The sequence below is a fragment of the Mus pahari genome, chromosome 14 (genome assembly GCF_900095145.1).
Source record: "Mus pahari chromosome 14, PAHARI_EIJ_v1.1, whole genome shotgun sequence".
Lineage (NCBI taxonomy): Eukaryota > Metazoa > Chordata > Mammalia > Rodentia > Muridae > Mus > Mus pahari.
Window position 1 is genome coordinate 40,724,767 of NC_034603.1, and position 6,749 is coordinate 40,731,515.

Sequence of the window (6,749 nt, forward strand, 5' to 3'; positions counted from 1 at the left end):
AAGAAGAAGAAGAGGAGGAGGAGGAGGAGGAGGAGGAGGAGGAGGAGGAGGTGGTGGAAGAGGAGGGAAATGCACTCCTAACTGATATAATGATCTACCTGTGTAGCCCTAGGAAGATAGCTCAAGCTCAGAGGTTTGGAACCAGCCTGAACAAGACAGACTTTGTCTCTTAAAAATCAGACATTTTCAAGAAAATATTCCCAAATAACCAGTGTATAAGGGGAGAAATTAAGAAATATCTTTAGATGGATGAAAACAAAGACACAAAATGCCAAAAATGTTTGGAATGCACCTGAGTTAGTGTTTAGGAGGAAATCTAAAGTCTCATACATTCAAAAAATTCTACCTTAAGACCGTGATAAAAGGGAAGCAGACAGCCCCTAAAAGAAGCAGAGTACAAATTAACATAGAAACAAGGAAACCGGGAAAGTTGGACACTGTGGGTCAGAACTTGGAGGGCTGAGATCGCTGGCTGGCTGGTGAGTTTCAGACCAGCTTCATAGATACTGGGTGGGTGGGGGAGGGGGAGATGGTGGACAGAGAAAGAATGAATGAAAGAGAAACAGGCTGGAGAGATGGCTCAGCAAGTAAGAGCACTGACTGCTCTTCCAGAGGTCCTGAGTTCAATTCCCAGTAATCACATGGTGGCTCACAACCATCTGTAATGGGATCTGATGCCCTCTTCTGGTGTGTCTGAAGACAGCAACAGTGTACTTACATGAAATAAATAAATAAATCAGAGAGAGAGAGAGAGAGAGAGAGAGAGAGAGAGAGAGAGAGAAAGGGGGAGAGTAGAAGAAGGAGAAAAGGAAAAAGGAAGGAATAAAAACAGACTAGAATACAGAGAAAAATCAAACTGAATGTCAGTTCTTTGCTTCATCTTTTATCCTGCAACATGGTCTCATGTAGCCCAGGGTGGCCTCCAACTTACTATATACCTGAGGATGACCGTGAGCTCATTTCCTACCTGAATTCTGCGATTGCAGACCTGTGCCACCATGCCTGGTGTGGTGACAATCAAGCTTCACAGGGTTCAACTGGCTCCATTCTTCTGGTCTTCTCTGAGGGACAACATCATGGCCAACATGAATGAGTGGAAGAGAGGGTCGAAAGTTGGAAGGCCTTTGCTGTACTGACCAAGAAAACAAGAGAGAAGACTCAGATGGCCAAATCAGAAATGAGTGGGAGAAGAGGAGTCCCAGCACTGAAATGGCTGAGACAAGAGGATTAGCCCATGGCTTGAGGGCTAGCCTGGGCAATATGTGAGACCCCCCCCCCATCTCAAAAGACAAGAAAAATAGAGAGAGAGAGAATTGGCCCTTTTCTGAAGTGTCTTCCACAGGCTCCTGTACTGAGTTCTTGGCTCCGCCTTGTATTTTAGGAGGTTCTAGAAGCTTCAGGAAGTAGGGCCTAGCTGGAGGGTGCAGGTAACTAAGGGCCTTGGAGCTTTTTTTTTTTTTTAATTTATTTTGTCTCAGGCCTCTCCTCCACACAGTCCAGTTGCCATGATGTTCTGCCTCATAGAAGCCTAGGAGCATGGACCCAAGGCTTCAACTCTCTGAAGCTAAAACTCTCTCTATTGTTATTTCTGTCAGGTATATGGGGACATAATGAGCAAGTGACCAAAAGAGAATGGCAGGTCACTGCCTATTTTAGTTAGGGTTTTATTGTAATGAACAAATACCATGACCAAGGCAACTCTTATAAGGACAGCATTTCATTGGGGCTGGCTTGATGATTATCATCATCCAGGTGGAGCATGGCAGCATCCAGGCAGGCGTGGGGCAGGAGGAGCTGAACGTTCTATGTCTTCATCCAAAGGCAAACAGGAAAAGACTAGCTTCCAGGCAGCTAGGAGGAGGGTCTTAAAGCCCACACCCACAGTGACACACCTACTCCAAGGCAACACCTCTAAACAGTGCCACTCCCTGGCCCAAACATATTCAAACCACTACGTTCTACTCCCTGGCCCCCAGAGTCTTGTTCCAACCTATGCGTCTGTGGGAGCCATACCTACACATAGAATAATGCAAAATACATTTAGTCCAACTTCCAAAGCCCCCATAGTCTATAGCAGTCTCAACACTGTCCGAAGTTCAAAGTCTCTTCTGAGATTCATCCAGTCACTTAACTGTAATCCCCAAAGGAAGACAGGAAACCTGCTGGGCAAACGTCAAACTCTGCATCTCCATGGCTGATGTCCGAGCAGTCTTCAGATCTCCAACTCCTTTTCCATTTTTGTTGACTGCAACAAACTTCTTTCTCCTGGGCTGGTTCCACTCCCTGTTAGCAACCTTCCTTGGCTAGTATCCCATTGCTCTGGCATCTTTAATATCTTGGGGTATTCAAGTGAACTTCAACTTTACAGCTTCTTGTTCCAATGTCTGGGATCTACCCATGATCTTCTGGGCTCCTCCAAAGGGCTCAGGTCACTTCTCCCGCTCTGCCCTCTGTAGCACTCTGGGCTCTGGTTGACTCCACTCCACGGCTGCTGTACTTGGTGATCATTCCATGGTGCTGGCATCTCCAATACGCTGGGGTCTTTTGCTGCAACTAGGCTTCACCAATAGCCTCTCATAGGTTCTCTTCATGGTGCCAAACCTCACCTTCTTTGCATGACCCCTTTAGTCCTGGGCCATCAACTGCAATTCAGGCTGCACCTTCACTAATGGCCTTCCATGGCCCCTCACAGTGCCAAGCCTCAGCTGCTCTTCATAATACCTTCATGCCTTCAAAACCAGTACCACCTGGGTGATTCTTACATATTACTAAGTCCAGCTGCAACAAGAGGTACAACCTTGGCTATCTCTGGAACAGCTTCTTTGTGCTCTCAGAAACACTTCCCAGAAGATTTCACCCCAGTGATGCCGGTCTCTTCCTAATGAGCACTAATTCCTTAGCTCCTGCTAACCAGGGTCAATTGTCCCAGGAGTCCCTTCTGTTTTTCACTCTAAAGCCAGTGCCACAAGTCTGAAGCTGCTGAGTTCAGCTGTCTAAGCCTTGCTGTCCCGAACCTTGTGCTCAGTAGATTGACCTTGAACTCAGAGATCTGCATGCCTGTCTCCTGGGATTAAAGGTGTGTGCCACCACACCTGGACCTAAATTTAGCTGAGTAGGTTCTTGCACCAAAGCCCTGCTCCCTTAGTCTGTTATGTCCTAGAACATAGGATTCAGCTCCATTCTACTTCCTGATGTCTCTTCAATACTTAAACCACATATTTTGTATTTTTCCTTTCTCAGCTTGCTCCTTTTCATTAAAACTTTCATCTTCCAGACTCAGGATCAGATTCATAGGGGTGCCCTCCAATTCTGGATTGTAGTTCATTCCAGATATAGTCAAATTGACAACTATGAATGGCCATTACACTGCCATCCTTTTTTTAAAAAAAAATTATTTAGTTTATATATATGAGTATACTGTCACTGTCTTCAGACACACCAGAACAGGGCATCGGATCCCATTACAAATGGTTGTGAGCTACCATGTGGGTGCTGGGAGTTGAACTCAGGACAGTCAGTGCTCTTAACAGCTGAGCCATCTCTCCAGCCCTACACTGACATCTTTGAAGAAATAATCTAAAAACAAATACCATGAGCCAGGCAGTGGTGGCCTCACACCTTTAATCCCAGCACTCAGGAGGCAGAGGCAGGTGGATATCTCTAAGTTGAAGGCTTACCTGGTCTACCAAGCAAGTTCTAGGACAGCCAGGTCTATACAGAAAAACACTGTCTTGAAAAACCAAAAGAAAGAAGGAAAGAAACAAGAAAGACTGGCTATGAACAACTAACTGTATGATAAGAAAATAGAAAATATATAAAATGGGCAGATTTTTAAAAGACAATTCTGATGCTTGCAGGAGCTTAAACATAGCCCCCTTGTTAAATTGACTGGGAAAGAAATAGGAGTCTATATCAATCTACAGCAAGTAAAGAGACTGAAATAGTTATCCAACCACATGCCCACCACCACCACCACCACATAACAGCAGTGGGGGGGGGGGGGTTCTAACAGACCACAGCTTCACAGACTCTTCCAAAAGCAGGAAAGCAGGAGAGCGGCACTTCCCACTTAGCCTTCTTAGGCCAATGTTAGATACCCAAGCCAGAAATCCCCACAAATAAAACAAACAAAATAAAAAAAAAAAAAAACTGTAGCCCACATCCCTGTGCATGTGGTTACTAAAATCCCAGCAAAATAGGTCTAATTCATAAAACTCTACCCTGAGACCAAGGTCGGTGAGATTCGTCACAGGAGTTCAAGGTGGGCTCAGTATCTACTCAATCAACCCAAGAACAAAAACCCCATTCCTCTCAAAAGATGTAGACAAAGCTTTTGGAAAAATGCCAAACTCTTCCATGCTAAAGTCAGCGAGGAGAACCAGAGGGCAGGTCCTCAACTTGATGCAGGGATCTAGGAAAACCCACCAACACCTCACTTAACTGAAAAAAAAAAATGGTAGAAAATCAGTGTTTCCCTAAATCAGCAGTAGCCACAGCAGGTGTAGATTCATCCTTCTACCCGGCTTGCACAGAAGGGTCCAGCCAGCAGAGCTAGACATGAAACCAATAGCCTGTAGCTCCAGGTTTGGAAAGAAGGAAGTAAATGGATCTATTTACAAACCAATGAGGACAACAAAAACCCGAGTAAAACACACATGAGTTCATCTGAGTTGCAGGCTACAAAGTTAAAACAAAGATCTAGCAGACGTGAGCATATGTGTGCATGCACACGAGACACACCTTCACTGGGAGAGGCTACAGTATCAGGAGTGTGAAGCCAGCTGGGCACTTTACTGCAACTCCATCTCAAAACAATAACACCGCACACACACACACACACACACACACACACACACACGCATCACTGAGGAGTAAATTATTGGAAGATGAGCAAACCTCATAGTATGAAGACATACAGTTCGACAGAAAGAAACGAGATGGGAGAAACCGACAGACGGACGGAGGGCCATGGGAGCACTGACCATGGGCGTTTGTCAGAATGTTGTCACTCTGCACTTGAACCTACACAGGGAAAGCTCACCCAAGGGCTTTTTTGGTGCTCAGGAGTCACTGTTTATCCCTGTTTCTGTCCGGCAGGAATCCCCACAGCTTAGCTGCTTCCTGCAACTTGAGGTCTCACTGGGTTCCAGGAATTTCAAGATCTGATCAGAGCAAAAAAGATCCACTGGCTGCCATGCGATAGATTGGCAGGCTTTGTTTCCTTGCGGGCTGTTAGCCTGAAGCCCTCAGGCCTTTCCTATTGTCAGCCAGATCTCTCCTCCAATCCTTTCAAGCTGGGGGCTTGCCTGTCGGAGCAGGAGCCATTCAAGAGAGAGCCATGGGCTTGGTTGTGCTTGTTAGTGTCTTATTTTGTTTGGAGACAGGGTCTCACTATGCAGCTCTGACTGGCCTGGGACTCACTCTGTAGTCCAGAAGTCCTGCGCCCCTCCCCTACTCAAGGGGAAGGATTGCAAATATCCTGAATTCTGGGCGTCGGGGATCACAGGCCACCCTGGGGACTGTCCTGGATGACAGCCTGTTATTCCCCTCCTCACCACCAGGGTGACAGAATACACTGCTGCAGGCATATGGCTTCATTTGCTCTGTCAGCATCTTCTTATTGAGCTGTAAGCTCTACATACACACAGGTAATGGGTCACTTAACCAAATAGTAGTTGAATGGATAGCTTTACACACACACAAACATGCATACACACAGTTACATTTTTGCTTATTATTTGTGTGCATTTGTATTATATGTACACACACACACACACACACACACGCCATGACACACATGTAGAAATCAGAGGACATCTTCTAGGAGCTGATTCTTTCCTTCCACAACAGTGGTCTCAGGGACAGAACTTGAGTCACCCAGGCTTGGCAGCAAGTACCTTTACCCACTGAGCCATCTTACTGGCCCTGAAATTATTTTTTAATTAAATTATATATTTTTTACAGTGATGAGGAGCACACCCAGGGCCTCTCACACAATCAACATCACTCTACCACTGAGCTGCATCCCATCCCTAAAAATGCTGATTTCTGAACGCACAGTGAAAACGCCTGGTTGCATAGGTAAGAGGGTGTGGCGTGCTTTGTAGTTTGATATTTGTCTGCTTGTTTTGCTATTTTGAGATCTAATGTCAAGAGAATATGAACCCACTCCACGAGACCACATTAATCCTTTCATGAGGATAGATCCTCCTCCAGCCTCTTATACTATACTGAGGACCAAGCCTCCTCATAAATTCTCCAGGTGAGGGTGTGGGAGGAGTCACGTTGAAACTGCACCACGTGTGCAGCATTACGTTCAACACTTGCAGAGTACTAACACACTTCATCTAGTATTTAATGTGGCTATTTTTCAGAGTTTTCTGCATTACAAAAGGCATCTCAGTAACGTGGACAATTATTCCACGGATAAATTCCTATAGGGGAGGGGTGGTATAAAGGGCTTGTCCCTCTCAGGCTCTGAACACCTGGCCAGTGCCACTCCAGAGAGGGGACAGGACACCCAGCTCCTCCCTGCTGCCTAGTTGGTGCTGGGTGAGCCTCACACACTGTGTTTGAATCTGTCCTGGTTTTCCATCCACACCAATCTGGTCGGTGAACATTTATATCTTCTTAGTCTTTGTGTTGCTTTGTCATATGTTTCTTTGATGACTCACGCAAATGAACATTTGTCACTTGCTTAGGGGTGATTTGTGGGTTTTTTTTTTCTTGTAGAATTGTTGGCATCTGGC